This window comes from Dipteris shenzhenensis, chromosome 19 (assembly GCF_047967505.1).
Source record: "Dipteris shenzhenensis isolate YYH24624 ecotype China chromosome 19, Dip_SZ_1.0, whole genome shotgun sequence".
NCBI classification, from domain to species: domain Eukaryota; kingdom Viridiplantae; phylum Streptophyta; class Polypodiopsida; order Gleicheniales; family Dipteridaceae; genus Dipteris; species Dipteris shenzhenensis.
Genome location: NC_141614.1, coordinates 28,292,871 through 28,315,240, shown reverse-complemented (window position 1 = coordinate 28,315,240; position 22,370 = coordinate 28,292,871). Strand labels below are relative to the sequence as shown.

The 22,370-nt window shown below is 40.6% G+C and overlaps 1 pseudogene across 1 annotated transcript; it reads left to right on the top strand.

Moving 5' to 3' along the window:
- The first annotated feature begins 258 nt into the window (after positions 1-258).
- LOC147890305 (glycerol-3-phosphate acyltransferase RAM2 pseudogene) lies at positions 259-2,269 on the top strand (annotated as a pseudogene). The gene is made up of 2 exons (XR_015542708.1): positions 259-903; positions 1,400-2,269. The product of XR_015542708.1 is annotated as a glycerol-3-phosphate acyltransferase RAM2 pseudogene (transcript).
- The last annotated feature ends 20,101 nt before the right edge of the window (positions 2,270-22,370 follow it).

Below are 22,370 nucleotides of genomic sequence, written 5' to 3'. Positions count from 1 at the left end.
GAATTACGCTCCCTGCCTACATTTTCTATAAAGTAGAGCAGCGACCTCATGTTCTGGCCATCAGAGAGCCAGTTGCACTCTGCTTGCACTCTTTTGCCTGATCTAGCAGTCTAGTTACACTCTGCTTGCTCTCTTTTGCCTGCATCTAGCAGTCTGAAGCAACCCTGAGAGGAAGACGGTTGAGCAAGAGTCCTGCACAAGAGAGATCTTTTAAGCTTCCTTTCTTGCCCGTGAGGCTTCTTCTGTTGCTTTTCAGCCATGGCTTGCTCTCAAAAGATCCCCAAAGCTGCCGATTCCAAGCCATTCCGGTCCGTCTATGAGTGTGCTTCAGAATTTAGGGAGAAGGAAACTGTAATCTCTGACCTCGATGGGACAATCCTTCGAAGCAATAGTGCGTTCCCCTACTTTATGTTGCTTGCGTTCGAGGCATCTGGTGTCGTCAGATTCGCTACCTTGCTTCTCCTTTCTCCTATAGCTTGGCTTTTGTATCATTTCGTTTCCGAGTCCGCTGCCGTTAAGCTCTTGATCTACGTATCATGCGCTGGAGTGAAGGAAGAGGACGTCATCGCCGTTGCCCGAGCAGTGCTTCCGAAATTCTACCTGGCGGACCTGCACCCAGAAACCTGGAGAGTCTTCTCATCTTTCGGGAAGAGATACATCTTAACAGCGAACCCGCGGTTGATGGTGGAGTCCTTTGCAAAGGAATACCTAGGGGTCGATGAGGTGATTGGGTCGGAGCTAGAGATAAGCAAATCTGGACGTGCTACGGGTTTTGTGAAAAAGCCTGGCGTCCTTCTGGGCGAAAACAAGGAAATTATTCTGAAAAAGAAATTCGGCGATAATCTACCAGAGGTTGGCTTGGGAGATCGCAAGAGCGACTATCCATTTCTAGCGATGTGCAAGGTGATACTCTTGATTTCAACGTATGGAAGGTTCACTAAAGTTGGTCTATAGATTTTTTAAAGGCTGATAACGTGAATTTCGATCGTGCAAGCAAGAATTTGCCATGTAGAACAAACGTTCTCTTACATGAATACCTGATAATCAAATCAGACGACTATAGAAAGCTGAAAACATCTGTGATTTTGAACTAGAGAAAGGCTGAATAATCTGCCCTATGCAGAACGAACTTACGCTTACATGAATCTCGAAACCGATAGAAAGGCGAAATGATCTGTCAAATTGCACGACTACGATGTTACTGGAACGACTGTTTTTTTACGTAGATGTATTTGGACGGAAGTTGTAATGTTGTGTCGACGACGGATAACTCAATCTGTTCTTAGACCGAACAAAATTTGATCAAGTTTGTTTCCTCTGTCTTAGCTGCGATCGATTTCGATGTTGCACGATTGATTTGATTGATTTCTGATGTTCTAACCATCGTCTTCTCATGCAGGAAGGCTACGTGGTACCTACGTATCCCAAAGTAGAGCCTCTCCCGCAAAGCAAGCTGCCCAAACCGATAGTTTTCCACGATGGTCGATTGGTGAAGAGCCCAACTCCCTTGTGGGCTTTGCTCACGCTCATCTGGTTGCCCATCGGCTTCCTGCTTGCTCTCATCCGCGTCGCAGCTGGTGCCCTTCTTCCCATGAGCATCGTTTACTATGCCTTCCGCATCCTGGGTGTCCGCGTCGTCATCAAAGGAACGCCGCCTCCCCCTGTTCGCAAGGGCAAGCACGGCGTTCTCTTCGTTTGCACCCACAAATCTTTGCTTGACCCCATCTTCGTATCCTGCGCAGTCGGTCGCTGCGTGAGTGCCGTAACCTACTCCGTTTCTCGCGTTTCCGAGGTAATCTCACCCATCCGTACCGTCCCCCTCTGCCGAGATAGAGAGAAAGACGCTGCCAACATCCGCAAGCTTCTGGAGGAAGGAGATCTTGTCGTCTGCCCCGAGGGCACCACCTGCCGCGAGCCATTCCTTCTGAGGTTCAGCGCACTATTTGCCGAGCTTGCGGATCATATAGTGCCTGTGGCAATGAACAACAGGCTCGGCTTGTTTCATGCAACAACAGCGCGAGGATGGAAAGGAATGGATTGTTTCTATTACTTCATGAATCCCAGCCCAGTGTATGAGGTCACCTTCTTGGATGAGCTCCCGCAGGAGCTAACCTGTGCAGGCGGCAAAACCTCATACGAAGTAGCAAATTACATACAGAGGGTGTTAGCGGGAACGTTGAACTTCGAGTGCACAAACTTCACGAGGAAAGATAAGTACAAGGCGCTGGCTGGAACCGATGGCACTGTTCCTACAAAGAGTACTAAGTAACGGGTCGATCGAAAATCATCATCGCCATGAATCGGCAGACGAAGCTCTTGATCCAGTTACAGCTCTCGATGAGCTTACAGTGGAAAGTTGTGATGCATTAAGAGTAATATCTCTTGATATAGAATACTAATGTACGAAGCCGCGCAGCTGCAGCAAAGGTTGCAACTGAATAATGTATAGATGCTTATGTGCGGCAAGGTATTGCATAGCCTTCATTTACTAAGTTCTCTCAAGAAGAGAATAAGGAGGAACTAGGCCGAGAAGAAGAACAGGGAATTACTCTTTGATTTTTTTGTCTCTTCTTCTTTTCATTTAACCCAAGTAAGTTAATGATTGGGTGAAATACCACTATTGACAATGGAAGTATCCCACAAATAGCAAAACAAAAATGCACATGTGGCAAAGTCTTTCTAGATGAGTACTATAGTATGGAGTTCCCACACTTGTTGGTTGCTAGTAGTGATAGTGGTGTGAAACCTAGGCTCTAAACCTCAATATGTGAGGGTAAGATGGGTCGAAGTGAACTTTTATATTGTCATAAACCATATTTAGCTAGATTATGAATCGCTTATCTTGATAGAATTTGGCATGTGACATGGTCTCTAGATACCATTACCGATTATAGGCTTGGCTCCAACCTAGACCGTGGACCTCGTCTAAGGATGAGACCAGGGTTAAGATTAGAGTTTTTAATGGTCTTAAACCTTGTCTAAAAGGCTCTTTCATAGCTTGTCTTTTCCTATAAGTAGGTATTGGGGCTAGAGTTTGCCTTGCTTACCAATCATTAGGTCAGCAAGCTTTATGGTAGTTTAAAGATTTACAAAGTACAAATTGAGTCCCTATCCATATACACAACAAGACAAAGCACCCATAGACGCACACATAGACGCATTTATTGAACTAGATAAAAAACTTACGGGCGCGTCTATTTGCACGTCTATTTTTGCATCTGGAGACCCGCGTCTAATAGCGTGTCTATATAGCAGACACATGCGCATATAGACGCGCATTTAGATGCTTAAATAGACACTCTGCTTAAAAATTTTAAAAATAGACAGATGCATCGTTAAACGCGTGCATAGATGCGTTTTTAAACGGTCTTATAAATGCATATATAGACACAAAAATAGATGCTTGCCAAACAGACAGACGCGTATATAGACACATTTATAGACGCACTGATCGACGCGCTTTATAATATATTTTTTAAAATTTACAGAATGTTGTGTATGTTGTGTATGCTATATAGTTACAAGAATCCCATTTCCACATTGTGTAATTCAATTCTTACAACCAACTGCATTTTAATTACAATTCCAAATAAAACATTACAACTCCAAAACGCAATAAAATTGAAAGCTCAAAAAGTGCTTGTATGTACATATAGCATGAAGCTAAGCCACGTCATGTGGCTTCAAGTACAAAAAGTAAGGAAGCTAAGCCACGTCATGTGGCTTCAAGTACAAAAAATAAGAGGAGTGTATATACAAGAGGCACGAAGCCAAGCCAGTGGCTTTAAGTACAAAAAAGAGTAGCTAGCACTACTTCTACGACTAATCCTCGCTGCCTTCCACACTCCCTTCTGTGCTTCCTTTTGCGCCTCCTTCCTCGTCGTCTTATACACGGGCCTATAAACAAGGGACAACATATATCAATGTATGAAAAATCAAATCTTTACTTATAATATTGGCATTATTTAATTACTTTCAAATACCTCGGGGGCCGCTCCAGTAGCCCGGATATACTGCTTGTCAGTAATCAACCCGTCATCATAGAAGTGCCTCCATGTATCTCCTCTGCGATGGTGGCGGTGGTAGGCTATCTCGACAGGAGTAGGGTATCTGCCCACGATCTCAAGCTGCAAGACGACACAATTTGCGAAGGGATTAGTATAAAGAAACAACCTCCTAATAACTACATAAGCAATATAATTTGAGATCGATACTTACAAATTGGGCCTCCCATGATTCAACACCCCCTGCTCCAAAATGCACGCTTTCATATTGCTCCATCTGGATCCTTCGTGCCTCCACGTGCTGCAAACTGGGGTCCTCCCTTGCTGACTTCATTGCTTTCTTCCACTCATGCTTGTGAGCGGTGTGGGGCGGGCCCCTTAGTGGTTGACCTCCCTCAAGCCTGGCAAGCTCCGCTAGTGCCTGCCTCTTAAGCGAAGATCTTTTATTGCTAAGTATCATAACAATCTTTGACTTGGCCCATTTATTTGTGAACTAGCGATTGGGGGGGTTAGGATACCAAGAGCAAACAGCATCGAGGGTCTCATCAACCAACCTCTTTGGCTGGTCTTTGAAGTGGATAAAGCAATCTCTGTAATTGTTAGCAATTACAAAGCGCATAAAGGCCATGATGTCCTTCCCTCGCGCATCCATCAAGATGCCTCCTGTTTGAGTGATGTCATAGAATATCGTACCATCACCCGGAGAAACGTCTAAATCATATGAATCATCATCGTCCCCATTGCCACCCCTCCCAAAGCACTGTGCCATGCATCCCCCACCGCTCTCCTTGCTACTACGCCTGCTACCATGTCGTGTCGAGCTCGTACGCTGGCCACTCGTAGTTGGAGATTGCACGGGACTAAGTTGACCACTCGTAGTTGGAGAACCGAGTCTCGACTGCACAGGAGTACGCTGACGGCTCTGCGAGACAGAAGGACCTCCTGACAGCATGGGGGAAGGGGCATAAGATGGCATGGCAGAAGGGGCATAAGACAGCATGGGGGAAGGGGTATAAGACGACATGGGAGATGGGCCTATGTTGTGTAGCCGACTGGGCTGTGCTGACTCCGCTGGGGTGATCTCAGCTGGTGTGGGGTGGTTTGGAGTCTGTAGTGCCGACTCCTAGGGGTGTTTAGAGTACCCGTCATATACCCGTATAACTCCGCAGGACTAGGAGGGTGTCCTAAAAGGTTATATAAGTCCCTAAAAATAGAATCCCGGGGATCAGGTGAGCTCGAAGCGCTTCCTGGCCACATGATGAACTGGAAAAAAGAAAAAAAATCTATTACTGATGAGCTGAGAAGAAAGGGGAAGGGAAGAGAGGATTACTGTCAGAGCGCATCTATAGACGTGTCTGATTAGCGCGTCTATTTTTACGTATAATAGCGCATCTATAGACGCGGTTGTCTGTGTCTACAAACAGGCTAGACGCGGTTTTAGACGTGCTTTGAGACGCACATATAGACGCGCTTCGACAGATGGACTTTTCTAAAAAGTAGAAAAGGACATGCGCCCAACACACCAATGTAACACTGATATCCAAATCATGCATCTTTTGGATACGAGAAAGTACAAATCCAAAGAGAGCAAACTTCCAAAAAAGATCAACTGCAAAAAGACTTACCTTGGATAGAGGTATGGAAGGTTCTTCTCCTTTTTCAAAGTTGCTTCTCCTCCTTGTTCATCCTGCTCTCCTTTAAGCTTGGAAGTAAGTGTGGGTGCCTTCCTCTTAAGCATCGGCAAGCAAGCCGCGCGAAGTATAAGTAATGTGAAGAAAAGCAAAGCGAGCGTGCTAAAAGTAGGTTTAAAAGCCGCATCTATAGGCGCGTCTAATAGCACGTCTAAATACACAGGGTAGACGCAAAAATAGACGTGCTTTTAGACATGCACCACAGAACAGACAGACGCGGTTTTAGACGTGCACCACAGAACAAACAGACGCGCTTTTAGACGTGCCTTTAGACGTGTCACAGAGTTTAAAATTAAATATTTGAAGAAGAGCAAATTTTTTTGGGTTGTTTGTTTGTAGGATGTCTTCATCTTCAACAAGTAGCTCCAGTGAGGATGAATCCCTTCGTATCCACCATCGCAAAATGTGGTTGGAGCAAAAAATCAAATGTATGTGTGATCGATGTCGAGGAATTATGTATCATGCACGCAGGATTACACTCAATCACATCTCAAAGTATGGAGAATGGGATGCGACCGTAAACATGGTAAGGGTTTGTAAGTTAAGGTTGATTAAGATACCTATGGGTATTCATATGTTTGACTTATGATCCCGTTTTAATTTGATACAGGATGCCATCAAGGGAGGGATGACAGCATGGAGTAGGATGATCTTTTTACTGCAGCATCAACTCCACTATTTGAGGGGTGCACATTCTCTATTCTACGTGCCTCCCTTGAGTTACTAAACTTGCAAACCATCTATGGATGGGGCAATGCAAGTTTGAATGCATTACTCAAGTAAGCTTTAAAGTCTATTTTGCAAACATGGTGAATTATGCTAGTGGGTCAATTACTCAAATGCTTTTCCTCATTTATGGTCTTCACGTGCAGGCTATTGTATAAAATGCTTCCAAGAGAGAATAAATTACCGACCTCAAGAGATATCGCAAGGCAACATGTGACCTCTCTTGGAGGATTAGATTACAAGCGCATCCATGCATGTGTCAACGATTGCGTTTTGTTTCGTGGACTACATAAGGATGCAAGAGAGTGTCCTACTTGTGGAGAGGCAAGGTATAGAGGAGATCTCAAAACTTTGGACGTGCCTCGTAAGGTTCTGTGACATTTTCTCATAATCCCTCACATCCAACATATGTTCAAGTGCAAATCTATTGCAGAGCTCATGTCATGGCATTCCTCCCATCCATCAACCGATGGCAAGTGGAGAACTCCCGCGGACTCTCCTGTGTGGAAGCATATTGAAGAAACATGGCCAAGCTTCAAGGAAGAACCTAGGAGCTTGAGACTTGGATTGGGTATGGACGGTGTGAACCCATTTGGTCTCAAAAGCACCTCTTACAGTGTATGGCCAGTGATATTGGTGAATTATAATGTTCCACCCTCTATGGCTATTAAGAAAGGACATGTTATGCTGTCCCTTCTAATTCCAGGGAAACATAAAGTCAAAAACCCTGATGTCTATTTGGAGCCTTTGATTGACAAGCTAGAGATACTTTAAAGAGTTATCGAGGTGCATGATGTGAGCAGGCCTCCCTCGTCACGAGACTTCAACTGCAAAGCAGTCTTGATGTGGACGATGCATGACTTCCCAGGCTATGGTGAGTGTTCAGGTAAGCATAGCACTTCTAATTATGAATAGGCAAATGTTGTGGCACCCTAAACCCACCTTCAACTCTTAATTGCGTCTATTGTTCACGTCTCACTACATCGGGTTACCATGCATGTCCTGTTTGTGGTCCTTCGCTAGTTGCCTTATGGGCAAACACATTGAATAAGGTCATCTATGAGAATCACCATCGATTTCTCCCACCTGATCATCCTAGATATGTTGCCCCTTGGAATGAAGTCCTCCCACAATCACTCACCGCGGGAGATTGGATGAGAATTTGGGATGGTTCCACGGCTCCTCCACCACTTGGCATGAGCCGGTAAGGGTTTGTAACTATTGTGTGCTATATTGGCTGGAAATAAAGATTGCCCGCTAACACCAACTTTTGTTTAGATACTCCATCTTTTATCGTTTACCATATTGGTCCCACCTCAAGATCAATCACTTGCTTGATCCCATGCATATCTTCAAGAATGTGGCATCTACCATTTGGGAGCATTTGAATGGGACACGAGATTCCGCAAGCATAAGGGAGGATCTACGTACCACAGGGAGGATGCGTGAAGCTTGGCCACAAGAGAGACCAAATGGGTGTGTTTTTTTACCTCGTGCACCGTGGATGTTATCAAAGCTAGAGATGGCGACGATGAAGCGCGCTATTACTACAATTCGTACTCCCACTGGATGCATGAGGTGTTTGAAGGGAGCCTTTACAAAGAGCAAGAAAAGAGGTGTAGAGCAATTATATGGCTTGAAATCTCATGATTGGCACAAGATGCTCCAAGTAAGTATTTTATGTGCATAATATCTTTTTCCTTTCAAATTTGTGAGTGAATAATTATAAGTAACTAATCAACCACCTCCTCGTGGGTTCAGTTCATACTACCTACTAGCATTTCACGTAGTGCATCGAAGGATGTGGAAGATTGTATTTACAAGATGGGCGAGCTTGTGAGGTGCTTTATATGATACAAAATAAGATGCGTATCAATGCTCCATGCAAGTTTGAATGCATATTGCTAATATGCTGTACTTTTTCATTTCTAGGTATGTGAGCTCAAAGGAAATAGATCCCACCACGCTTGAGAATGCTCAAGTTATGTCAGTGGAGGTGGCTTGTTTAGTGGAGGAGACATTTCCACGTTCTATTCTCACAAGCCAACTACATCTTATAGTGCATTTGGTGGATGAGATTGCTATATGCGGTACTATACATGCACGATGGTTGTTCTTTCTTGAGCGCTTCATGAAGACCTTGAAGGGCTTCATGAGACAAAATGCAAGACCCGAAGGTAGCATGGCCGAGGGTTGGTTGGTACAAGAGTCACTTGTATATATTTCTGAGTTTCTTGTTGATGTGGATAGCTCTCTCCCACGACTATGGAGAGATGATTAAGACCTAAGGATGACCTTTATTGTGCCTCAAGAGAAAGGACACAACAACGTAATAGACACGGAGTTGCATAATAGTATCAACCTCTATTGCGTGCTTAATAGTGATGTGATGAAAAGATGGGTGACAAGATATGAGGATGCAAAGGCAAGAAGACAAGATGAAAGGGCCCTCTTTCGTACACACCACGGATCTCGTGTGCCATACCCTCAGTATCTAAGAGCACTTCCAAAGGATATTCATGTGGATTGGCTACTTGATGAAATGGAGAAAGCAGAGAAAGACGAGGGGATGCATATCGCAATGGAAGAATGGGAGTATGCTAGGGGATGCATGAGCAAGGTCGGTATATAGAATGTTATGCATAAGTTAGGAGCTTTCAATAATTTAGATTGCTTATTTAATTGATTTTGTCTTGGTGTAGTGCACTATGTTCAATGCTATATGGTGTGAGGGCAAGCATTTTCAAACACAACGGATTGATGATAAGAGAAACACACAAGATTGCGGTGTCATTGCTAGCTTTGAGGGAGCCAATGGAGCCATGGATGATTATTGTGGCATAATCCAAGATATTATTAAGCTTGACTTTCGACGCTTCTTTGTGTATGTTTTGGATGTAAATTGGTTTAAGGACATGGTGGAAAGAGGCCCTAATGCAACAATCAAACGCCATGCAAGTGGCTTTGTAACTATTGAATCCACAAAGTTTTGGCAAAGTAGGAAGGACACACTAGTACTACCGCAACAATGTGAATAGGTACTGTGCACACATATAAAAATACTCGCTTTTAAATATTTGATGCAAGAAAAATAATATGATTGTATTTGTGTTTGAATTAGGTTGTCTATCAACCAATGGTGGATAATAATAGATGGTGGCATGTCATACCTATTATGCCACGTTCCAAAGTGATGTATAGTACATTTACTAATATGGAGCGTAAGGAGGATGATCATGGCCATGGACGTGATGATGACCGTGATACGAGAGAGGAGGATGGTCATGAGATAGGAGATACAGATATTGAGGCCATTACCCGTGAGGACGAGCCTACCATTGGTGATGCTTTGGTAATCATGGGCAATGTTTGGAAAGCAATGATGTACATCAAAATCTCACTTTTTGTATTCTCTGGTTTGCGTCTATATACGCGTCTAAATACGCATCTAATTTCCAGTGTAAATGCGCTAATACACGTGCTGATAAATGCCATGTTAGACGAGCCAGTATTTTCTCAGTTTAGACGTGCAAATAGACGTGTTAATACATGCGCAAATAGACGCGCTGATAAATGCAATGTTAGATGGGCACGTATTTTCTCAGTTTAAACGTGCAAATAGACGTGTTAATACACGCACAAATAGACAAGTTATTAGACGCGCTTTTAGACGTGCTCGTAATTCCTCTACTCAAGCAACGCCTATAGACACGCCCGCTATTTTGCACATCTATAGTTGCTTTGTGTTGTTGTGATAGAGAACTAGAAGATGGATATGCCCAAGATCTTATGCTCAACATCTGGACAGCTAATCAAGATACTATAAGCTATAGGAGGATCATTGGTATATAATATTACTAGTGACGAGGAAACTTTTGGAGGAGTATTTGGAGGGTTGGGGCTCCAACTTGATGAGACTTTGTAATCACTTGCTAGATGACCCATCCAAACTTTCTGACACTTTAGAGCTTAGTTTGACCCCAAGATTCTAAGAAACACAAAATTAGACTTTTGCACCACTCTAATCCAAGAGACATTGTAGGATTATCATGGCCCTCTAAACAATATCCAAATGGCAAGGGGATTTTGGTCTATGTTTGCACCACAATGGAAAGGAATACCAATTTGTACATAGTTTGGATGAGTTCGACTCTATATTACAATTCTCCAAGAGGGTTACATAGTGAAGCTATGCCAGTAACCCTATTAGAGAATTGTCTATGGTGGCAATCCATGGCTCCTAGCAATGACATTAGTCTTTTTTTTTCCTATTTGGAACCTAGGCCAAAAACATCATATTAGGAGGAGACATGGGTTTTGAGAGTACACTTTTATATTTTCTTCAACTTTATGTACACATTCTAAATGGCTTATCTTGTTGGAATTTGACAAGTGCATTAATTTGGTTGCTCAGCTAAATGGTGGTCCATGATGGCCATTAGTGGGGACAAGTAGCGTTCTTAGGCTTGGCTACAACCTAAGACTTGGACCTCTTATAAGGGTGATATCTTGATTGAGAGTAGGGTTTTATGTGGTATCAAACCTTGTCTAGAAGGCTCATTCATATCTTATCTTAGTTGAGTGCACTTTTCTTAAGTAGGTATTCAGGCCACAGTGCACCTTGCTTATTAACCATTGGGTTCGAAACCCATTTATGGTAGTTGGAGGATATTGGAGACTTAAAAAGTATAGAAAAATTTGCTTTCCTTATAGAGCATTGCTCAGTGTTTGTATACCTAACTTGGATAGTATAGGCTTTAGAAGGGTCGCTTGTACAATATTGCTAGTGATACAAAAACTTTTGGGAGTATTTAAGCATACATGCTTTGAAATTGATGAGACTTTGGAAGTTTTTGCAACCTATACACAACATGGAGGAGTCTAAGGCCATTTGGTATCCCTATTGGAGAATTGTTTTGTCGACGGGAATCCATGCTATAGCAGTCATTTTTTGTTCGTTTCACACTTTAAAGTACAAGGTCCTCATGTGAGGGTGAGACAAGGCTAAGAGCAAAATTTTATACCACCAAAAAGCTAATTTGTGACACATTCTAAAGGGATCATTTTGATGGAATATCGTGAGTGCATGAAGTTGGAACCTTAACAATGATGATAGCCCATGGTTGTGAGAAATAGCAATATATAGCGATTTTAGGCCTGGTTGCAACCTAGGCCATAGACCTCCTTTGAGAGTGAGACATGGATTGAGAGTAGAATTCTATATGGTCTTCAACCTTGTCTAGAAGGCTCATTCATAGCTTGTTTCCAATGAACTTAGTTTTCTTGTGAAGATCAAATAACACTACATAGATTCTTTAAGTGTGTACAATTGTCACTTGCCTCTTTACGTAAGGATATTTTTTAAGTTGTCCTAAAAAAAGTACATTTACAGACATGAAATTTATAATTTCATGATAAATTACAAAGGGGATAATAGAGGATGCCCATTTGACGAGCAATTGGGAACGAGCCCATTTCACAAGGAATTGGGAATGAGCCAAAGCCTAGACCTAGCAGCTGGGCAGCAAAACTTTGTTTCAAGATTATCAATAAAAGACAAAAAATACTCCCATGCATTGACACGGTGCACGTGTAGTGAAAAATGTTTTCACCCAAATTGGATCATTCATCCATGATTAAGTTAGCTCTTCGACACAAGTCTACTATGCATGTAATAAATCCACCTACCAATGCTATGCCACAACTGATCATATGTGTTGCTCCCATTTGTATACCATCTCTTCATGACAGATATGTTCCGACTTGGCAACATCAATATTTAGGTGGATCATTTACGTTTTCAAACTGCAATAAGTCTAGCTAGATTAAGTTTCAAAGATTTTCTAGAGGAGGCCTCATGGAGACTGATCGCATTTTGTAGTCTAATGGTAGCAATCAATGGAAAACTCAGCCAAGACTACAAGTCCACCACAGGAGGAAGAAGAGCCATTGGTTTCTACTCATGTGCATCCTTAGAGAAATCAAGGAGAGAAAACTAGGCCCCTAATAGAACCATAACCGTAACTATAATCTTCAACCCCAATCTAGGAGGGTGTGATTTTTGGTAATGTTTTTGTTTCAAGATTCTCAAAGAAGGCAATAAAAGTTGTGAGCTTTTTCATATCCCCCTCCCACACGTACAAGTACTAGAGATACTTTATCGGTGTGTTTAAGCAAATTTGACAAATGTTGACGAGTTTTTGTTTTACAGAAATCTCAATGTACCATGACCATTACTATCACTCCTAACTAGGATAGTTGTTGGTATTAATATCTAGATTCACCCTAAAATGGAAGGAGTTGGAAAAGTGCAATTTGTGCATGTGAAAAGATATTTGAATAAATCCAACACTATTTACAATTTTGAATTGTTTCTTTTTCCATGCACTTGCAACTTTAGGTTCAGATTAGCATTTAGTTAGAATCAGACTATAATAACAATGATTGTGCATGAGGGACCATCTAATTCATAGGCTCAGATTAGCATTGAGCTAGAATCATACTGTAATAACAATGACTTTGCATGGAGGACCATCGAGCTCACAAGCTTAGATTAGCATTCAGTAGGTGTATCAAGTTATAATAACAATAGTTTCAAATGAAAACTATTGTTATTATGGCCCGATGAACCGACTCAATTCTAATCTGATGTCTTATTCTGATCTTTCCTTTCTTTAGTTGACTGTAATAATAATGACTTTGCATGAGGTCCATCTAGTTCATAGGCCGCCCAAATTAACATTTTTCGATGACCGAGAAATTCTCCCATGGCAACCATCTAATCGCACATCATGGCTATGAGAGCTATATATAGCTTTCCCTCTTAGTCCTCAACTATATATATGCCTATGATCTATGAATAGAATCACGAGCAACTCTTGTGTTGGCCTCTCTCCTCTTTCTCTTCCTCTCAACATGTGGGTATCAGAGCCTAGCTATGCTCTAGCGTGACTGTGAGGACAAAGCGATATGTTTTTTGTTAATCTGACAACACGATCATTCGCAGAACGTTCTTTTTTATCGTTTCGACTACTTGATCGCTAGGTTTTGAGTTGATATGCAAAAGTTTTATCAAAGATGCATCGCAAATAAGCGTTATGGTCATGATTGATGAAAATAGCCCGTGCAGCTTGTTCAAAGCATATGCGCCGGTTTGACTGGTTGGGTCACTATTTTTCGATTTCAAGTAAGAAAGTTATGATTATTTCTTTTTGCTGCCTGCTATCAATAAATTGGTAGAAGAGTGTTTGGACAGGAAGATGAACACTCATAACAGAGAAGAATTGATCTAGGACATGAGGATGGAAAAGGTTCATACTTTCATAGAATCAACAATATTTCAAGCAAAAGCAAAAGCAATTAAATATAAATATAAATATATATATACTTAATGATAAGAAGCTTCCTGATATGGTGTCGTTCTCTCGCTTTCAGTCAACTCCATCAGTTGATCACACCATCTTGCACTCAGTATTTGTGTTCCCTTGGATTTAACACACTAGCATATCATGCTTTTACATTCCCATATGAAGAAATAAGATGCTCAATCACATAAAGCAAACTTCTTTATCTATAGGACTCCATAAAATTTAGATGAAGAGGAGACCCAACACCCATCAATCATATCCATAAAAACCAAGAGCATAGGGTCGTCGTTGTAAGCATAGTCAATCTTTAGGGATCAAGATCTTATCTAATCGATGCCAAGTAGAGTCTCAATCTTGTCGTTGTTAAGAGTAAGGTAGCCCAATCTGAACTACGATGATATCATGGTTCCCAATCATGTACAACATTAAGAAAAGTTGGTTTATCTTTATACCAACAGGCAAAGAAAAGCTCCAATTATAAATAGATGTATGTCATAGTGATTGCTGAAAAACAATCAAGTTTTGTGAGGCACCCGAGTATAGATATTGACAGAGCTTTTTAGTTGAAGGACGCTCTATGAATGTTGAGTAGCAAAGCACTTACACAGAGACTGAGCAAGCGATGAACTAAATAAGAAACTAGTCAGTAAAGAATGCACTAAATAAAAACTAGCTAAATATATGTGAAGCATCATTGGCTTTTACTTTTGCAAAAGCAGCATGAAACCATAAGTGATGAAGCACGCTACTCTTGTTTTCACTAATGACCTAATAGAAATCAAAAATTGCTTTCATATGATAGATAACCTTTATTCTTGATACTCTACTTGAAAGGTTATGTTATTTGTATTCCACTACATTCATATGCTTGGTGCTTTATCCACAATGATAATACATGTATTATTATTATATTTTGCTAGGAAGTTTAGCTACAGCTTTAAGTTTCCATAAATCTCAGTTAAAGAGACTTGCCAAATATTATATATCAAGCTTTACTTTCAGCATGAGATAATTGATTCAAAGGAGCTTCCAAAATATATTGTATTGTTTTGAAGGCTAGATTTTCTTTGATTATCTTATCATTTACTTTTGATTTCCTAAATGTTTTATATTATTTTGAAGGTGAGAGTTAATTTAGCTTTGAGCAAGCCAATGGAGCCATGGATGATTATTGTGGCATAATCCAAGATATTATTAAGCTTGACTTTCGACGGTTCTTTGTGTATGTTTTGGATGTAAAGTGGTCTAAGGACGTGGTGGAAAGAGGCTCTAATGCAACAATCAAATGCCATGCAAGTGGCTTTGTAACTATTGACTCCATAAACTTTTGGCAAAGTAGGAAGGATACACTAGTACTACCGCAACAATGTGAATAGGTACTGTGCACACATATAAAAATACTCGCTTTTAAATATTTGATGCAAGGACAATAACGTAATTGTATTTGTGTTTGAATTAGGTTGTCTATCAACCAATGGTGGATAATAATAGATGGTGGCATGTCATACCTATTATGCCACGTTCCAAAGTGATGTATAGTACATTTACTAATATGGAGCGTATGGAGGATGATCATGGCCATGGACGTGATGATGACTGTGATATGAGAGAGGAGGATGATCATGAGATAGGAGATACAAACATTGAGGCCATTACCCATGAGGACGAGCCTACCATTGGTGATGCTGATTTTGATGAGCACATGAGTAGCACAAGTAGTAGTGGGTTGAATGTATTTGTGGATCTAAACACTTGTTTGGATTTTGAAGTAGATAGTTTGGCAAGGGTTGATCTCATTGAGGATGAGATTGAACCGTAGCCCATCATTGATATTAGTAAAACTATTTTACATATTGTCTCATTCTCCTCACCTCACTTAATTCTTGTATATGTGGGCTTGCAAAAAAGCATTGATGTTTTTGTTAAAATTATGTGCTTTGGTAATCATGGGCAATGTTTGGAAAGCAATGATGTACACCAAAATCTCACTTTCTGTATTCTCTGTTTTGTGTCTAGATACGCGTCTAATTCTCAGTGTAAACACGCTAATAGACGCACTAATACACGCGCAAATAGATGCGCTGATAAACGCAATGTTAGACGGGCCCGTATTTTCTCAGTGTAGACGTGCAAATAGACGTGTTAATGCACGCGCAAATAGACGAGATGTTAGATGTGCGATTAGACGTGCCTATAATTTCTCTATTCAAGCAACACCTATAGACGCGCCTGCTATTTTGCGCATCTACCAAGTGCATCTATAGTTGCTTTGTGTTGTTGTGTGAAACCAAAAGTGATGAAGCACTAAATCTTGTTTTCACTGATGACCTAATAGAAATAAAAAATTGCTTTTATATGATAGATAACCTTTTGTCCAAGTGATTTTCTCAATCAGCTTTCTAGTCTGTTAAACATATATAATTATCACTGCAAAAGCATGTAGATTGGGCTACCTTACTCTTAATGAGACCAGATTGAGACTCTACTTGGCATTGATTAGATAATATCTTGATCCCTAAAGATTGAATACGCTTACAACAATGACCCTGTACTCTTGGTTTTTATGGATATGACTGATGGGTGTTGGGTCTCCTCTTCATCTAAATTTTATGGAGTCCTATAGCTAAAGAAGTTTGCTTTATGTCATTGAGCATCTTATTTCTTCATGTGGGAATATAAAAGCATGATATGCCAGTATGTGAAATCCAAGGGAACACAAATACTGAGTACAATATGGTGTGATCAACTGGTGAAGACCGAATGCAGGAGGATGACCCCGTATCAGGAAGCTTCTTATCATTAAGTATATATATATATATATATATATATATATTAATTGCTTTTGCTTCAAATATTGTTGATTCTATGAAAGTATCCATCCTCATGTCCTTCTCTATTATGAGTGTTCATCTTCTTGTCCAAACACTCTTCTACCAGTTTATTGACATACAAGTAGCAAAAAGAAATAATCATAACTTTCTCACCTGAAATCGGAATATAGTGATCCAGCCAGTCAAAATAACCGACGCATACATTTCGAACAAGTCTAGTGGGCCGTTTTTCATCAATCATGACCATAACTCTTATTTGTGATGCATCTTTGATAACTTTTGCATATCAACTCAAAACCTAACGATTAAGTAGTCGAAACAATAAGAAAGAACGTTATGCGAATGATCGTGTTGTCAGATTGACAAAAAACATATCGCTTTATCCTCACAATCACGTTATAGCATAGCGAGGCTCTGATACCATGTTAAGAGGAAGAGAAAGAGGAGAAAGATGGACACAAGAGTTACAAGTGTTGAGAGGAAGAGAATTAGGAGAGAAACCGACACAAGAGTTACTCCCAAGAAAGTGATTCTATTCATAGATCATAGGCATATATATAGTTGAGGACTAGGCTGAGTTAGGGCAAGCCAATTATAGCTCTAACAGTTTACCTCTCCCTCGAATTTCTCCTTCTCTCCATTCATTTACTTTAGACTAGTATAAGCACAAAAAGGAATGGCAATGGGTGCATCCTCACGGTAAAGCTTCTCTCCCAATATCTCCTCCCCTTCATGTTGTTTCTTCCTCTGCTGCTACCATTTCTTCTAGGGTGGATGTTTCTGACCCTCCAAAGTTAGTTTCAATTCAACACTCTCATTTTGAAGGGGTGGAGTCTCATTCGCCTTCTCCAATCTTTGATTTACAGCCTTTTGAGTTACATGTGGATATAATGCTATGCACATGTCACATACGATAATATGCTTTTTGCCAAATGCACATCTAAAACATTTAAGTGAGGTGTGGAGAATGAGATAATATATAAAATAGTTTTTCCAATATCAATGATGGGCTATGGTTTAATCTCATCCTCAATGAGATCAACGCTTTCCAAACTATCTACTTTAATATCCAAACAAATGTGGAGATCTATAGCCCACTACTACTTGTGCTACTTGTCACCCATCTTTTCATCACATCACTATTAAGCATGTAAAAAAGGTTTATATTATTGAGAAACTCCCTCTCCATTAATTTTCTCCATCCTTTCCCTTCAGGCACAATAGACGTCATCCTTATGTCTTCATCATCTCTCCATAGTCATGGGAGAGAGCTATCCACATCAACAAGAAACTCAAAATTATATACAAGTGACTCTTTTACCAACCAACCCGTGGCCATGCTACCTTCAAGCCTTGCATTTTGCTTGACAAAACCCTTCAAGGTCTTCATGAAGCACTCGGGGAAGAACAACCACCGTGCATGTGCAGTGTCACATATAGCAATCTCATCCACCAAATGCATTATGAGATGTAGTTGGCTTATGAGAATAGAACTTGGAAAGTTCTCCTCCACTAAACAAACCAGCTCCACTCACATAACTCAAGCATCTTCAAGCATTGTGGGATCTATTTCCTTTGAGCTCACATACCTAGAAAGAAAAAAGTGCACTATATTAGCAATATGAAAACCGTGCATCACGCATTGATACGCTTCACATTTTGTATAATGTTAAGTACCTCACAAGCTCACCCATCTTGTAAATACAATCCTTCATGTCCATGGATGATTTTTTCCTATTAGTTTCATTAAGAAGCAAAACTTTTATATTGGTATCGAAAGTTTGCATGCCCTAATAAAAATAAAGGTTTGAAAAATTCGCCAAGATTTGAAACTTTTATGAGAAAAAATTTAAAGTTTCGCCAAGATTTACAAATTTTTCTTTTTAAATTTCAAAAGAAAATATATAAAATTGTAATATGTTCTAGAAATATTGTGAAACTACAAAAACTAGCTCAACAAAATTTTGCCAAGATTTTATATTAATATATAAGTATAGCTTTGATAAAAACATCCCTGTTCACATCCTTCGATGCACTATCAAAAATGCTAGTAGTAGATAGTATGAATTGAACACATGAGTGATGGTTGATTAGTTTTGTCTACACTCACAAAATTGGAAGGAAAAAGAGATTATGCCAAGTCATACTTATTTGGAGCATCTTGTGCCAATCATGAGATTTCAAGCCGTAGAATTTCTCTACACCTCTTTTCTTGCTCTTTGTGAAGCTTAGGCCCCCTTAAAACACCTCATGCATCGAGTGGGAGTACAAATTGTAGTGATAGCCCGCTTCACCACCACCATCTCTAGCTTTGATAGCTTCCATGGTGCATGGGGTAAAAAGACATGCCCATTTGGCCTCTCTTGTGACCAAGCTTCACGCATCCTCCCTATGGTGCATAGATCCTTCCTTATCCTCAAGGAATCTTGCATCCCATTCAAATGTTCCCAAATGGTAGACGCCACATTCTTGAAGATATGCATGGGATCAAGCAAGTAATTGATCTTGAGGTGGGACCAATATGCTAGCCGATAAAATATGGAGTATCTAAACAAAATATGGTGTTAGCATGCAATAATTATTTCCATTCAATATAGCATACAATAGCTACATACCCTTACCGAATCATGCCATGTAGAAGAGGAGTTTTGGAAAGTCCCAAATTTTCCTTCAATCTCCTAGACTAGTGAGTGACTGTGGCGGGACTGCATTCCAAGGGGAGACATATGTAGGAAGATTGGGTGGGAGAAATCGATGGTGATTCTCATAGATGATCTTATTCAGTGCATCTAGCCATGAAGCAACTAGAGAAGGACCACAAACAGGACATGCATGGTAACCCGATGTAGTGAGACCTAAACAATAGACAATTGTGTAAGAAAGGTGGGTTTAGGGTGCCACATTTATTGCATTATTCATAATTAAAAGTTCAATGCTTACTTGAACACTCGCCATAGCCTGGGAAGTCATGCATTGCCACATCAAAACTGCCTTGCAGGTGAAGTCTCATGACGAGGGAGGGATCATGCACCTCGATACCTCTCCAGAGTATCTCCACCTCATCAATCAAAGGATCCAAATAAACATCCACATTTTTTACTTTATCTATCCCTAGAATTAGAATGGATAACATAACATGTCCTTTCTTAATTGCCATAGAGGGTGGAAGATTATAATTCACCAATATCACTGGCCATACACTATAAGAGGTGCTTTTGAGACCAAATGGGTTCACACCGTCGATACCCAATCCAATTCTCAAGCTCCTAGGTTCTTCCTTGAAGATTGGCCATCTGTCTTCAACATGCTTGCATGCAGGGGTGTCTTGACTTGCCATCGATTGATTGATGGGAGGAATGCCATGACATGAGCTCTGCAATGTCACAAAACCTTATAAGGCACATCCAAAGTGTTGATATCTGCTCTATATCTTGCCTCACCACAAGTAGCACACTCTCTTGTCTCCTTATGTGGTCCACGAAATAGAACACAATCATTAACGCACACATGGATGCACTTGTAATCCAATTCTCCAAGAGAGGTCACATGTTGCCTCACCATATCTCTTAAGGTTGGTAATTTATTCTCCCTTGGAAGCATTTTAGACAATCGTTGTATGTGAAGACCATAAATGAGAAAAAATATTCCAATAATTAATCCATTAGCATAATTCACGATGTTTGCAAAATAGAAATTAAAACTTACTTGAGTAATGCATTCAAACTTGCATTGCTCCATTTATAAATGGTCTGCAAGTTTAGTAACTCAAGGGAGGCACACAGAATACAGAATGTGCACCCCTCAAATACTGGTGTCGATGCTACAGTAAAAAAATCATCCTGCTCCATGCTATCATCCCTACCTGAGGACTGATGGGCAAATAAATGTCGCACCATATCATCAAACACCTCCCCTCCTACATGGCCTCATGAGGTAATGGTGGAGGGCTACTATCACCATCACTCCATGCATCCATAACGGTCCCTCCTGAAGATCCCAGCTCATATCGCTGACACTCTCGGGGGGGTCACTCATCATATGTAACCCTATCACGTGAGTTCAAAAGAAGGATATTTTTTATTCCTAAAATTTACAGAAATAAATATACATAAGGGACTATTTAAAATAGTTTTGGAAAAAATTTACAGATTTGTATAGAAAAGGGATACATTTTATTAATGAAAAAATTTACAGATAAGGGATTTTAAATATAGGCCTTGAACGCACGTGATATAGAGGGTTTATACATAGTGACCCCCCCGAGCTGACACTTCGCCTCCTCAGGGCAACATATGCAGATGTGGCACTACATCCTATATCAAATTACAAAAGGATCATATATCAAACACTTGAACACCCATAGGTATCTCAATCAACCTCAACACTTTAACACATACCATAGATACAGTCGCATTTCATTCTCCGTACTTTGAGATGTGGCTGAGTGTTCTTCTACATGCACAATACATGTTTCCTCGACATCGATCACACATACATTTGATTTTTTGCTCAAACCACATTTCTCAATGGTGGATACGAAGGGATTATCCTCACTGAATGTTCTTGTTAAAGATGAAGACGTCCTACAAATAAACAACTTGAAAAAAGTGGTTGTGCTTGCAAATTTAATGAGAAAACTGTGTAGCGCATCTAAAGGCCCATCTATGGGCGCATCTGTACTATGAAATATGTCTAAAACACAGTATAGACATGTTGTTAGATGCACAAACTAGTTTTTTAAACCTAGATTTAACTCATTTTCTGTGAAGATAGTGGGAGAGAGGGAAGGAGTCTCACTTGAGGCTTTCTCACAAGCACAATGAGGGAATACACACAAAGGTGGAGGCTGAAAACAGTTTTCCTCTTCTTAGTTGTGTAAGCCAAAAGAACTCAAGTACAAAGAAATAGAAGAACCCTATATGTGGGTCTCAAACCAAACTCAACTAACTAAGGTGGCATACTAACTGAGCCACGAACTAGTGTAGATAAGGATAGCTGTCATCCAGCTATTATTCGTGGGCGGTGTACCAACCGCATCTGTAGCTAACAAGTCGGTGACATAAATGCACAACGGTCACCCTGGCATATTGCGAGTGGAGCTCGATATCTCAACTCCCCCTCGAGCTCAATCCCAATTCCTGCACACCAAGCAGGTCTCTGAACTTGCACAGCTTCTATGTGCCCAATTCCTTCGTGAATATGTCAGCTACCTGATCCTCTGTGCTGACATAAACTAGATCAGTAAGACCTAGTAAAACCTTCTGCCGCACATAGTGATAATGCACCTCAATGTGCTTTGTTCTAGAATGATAGACTGGGTTATTTGCCAAGTGTATACTGCTCATGTTGTCACAATAAATGACAACTGGCCCATCTGTAGACTGATGCATATCATGAGTAGCTTATGCAACCAAGCTACCTCACATGCAGCCATTGCTGCACCCCTGTACTCAGCCTCTGTGCTCGACAAGGCACTGTAGGCTGTTTCTTGCTGCTCCAAGTGACTGCAGCACTCCCAAAAGAGAACACATATCCACTGGTAGATCGTCTATTAGAAATACTACCAGGCCAATCAGCATCAATGTATCCATGCAACTGTGTCTGAACCCCAGCCTCATAAAATAGTCCATACTGCAATGTGGACTTCACATACCTGAGTATGCGTCTAGCCGCATCCAAATGCGGTTTCCTTGGAGCCTGCATAAACTGACTTACCAACCCAACAGCATAGCTCAAATCTAGCCTGGTAAT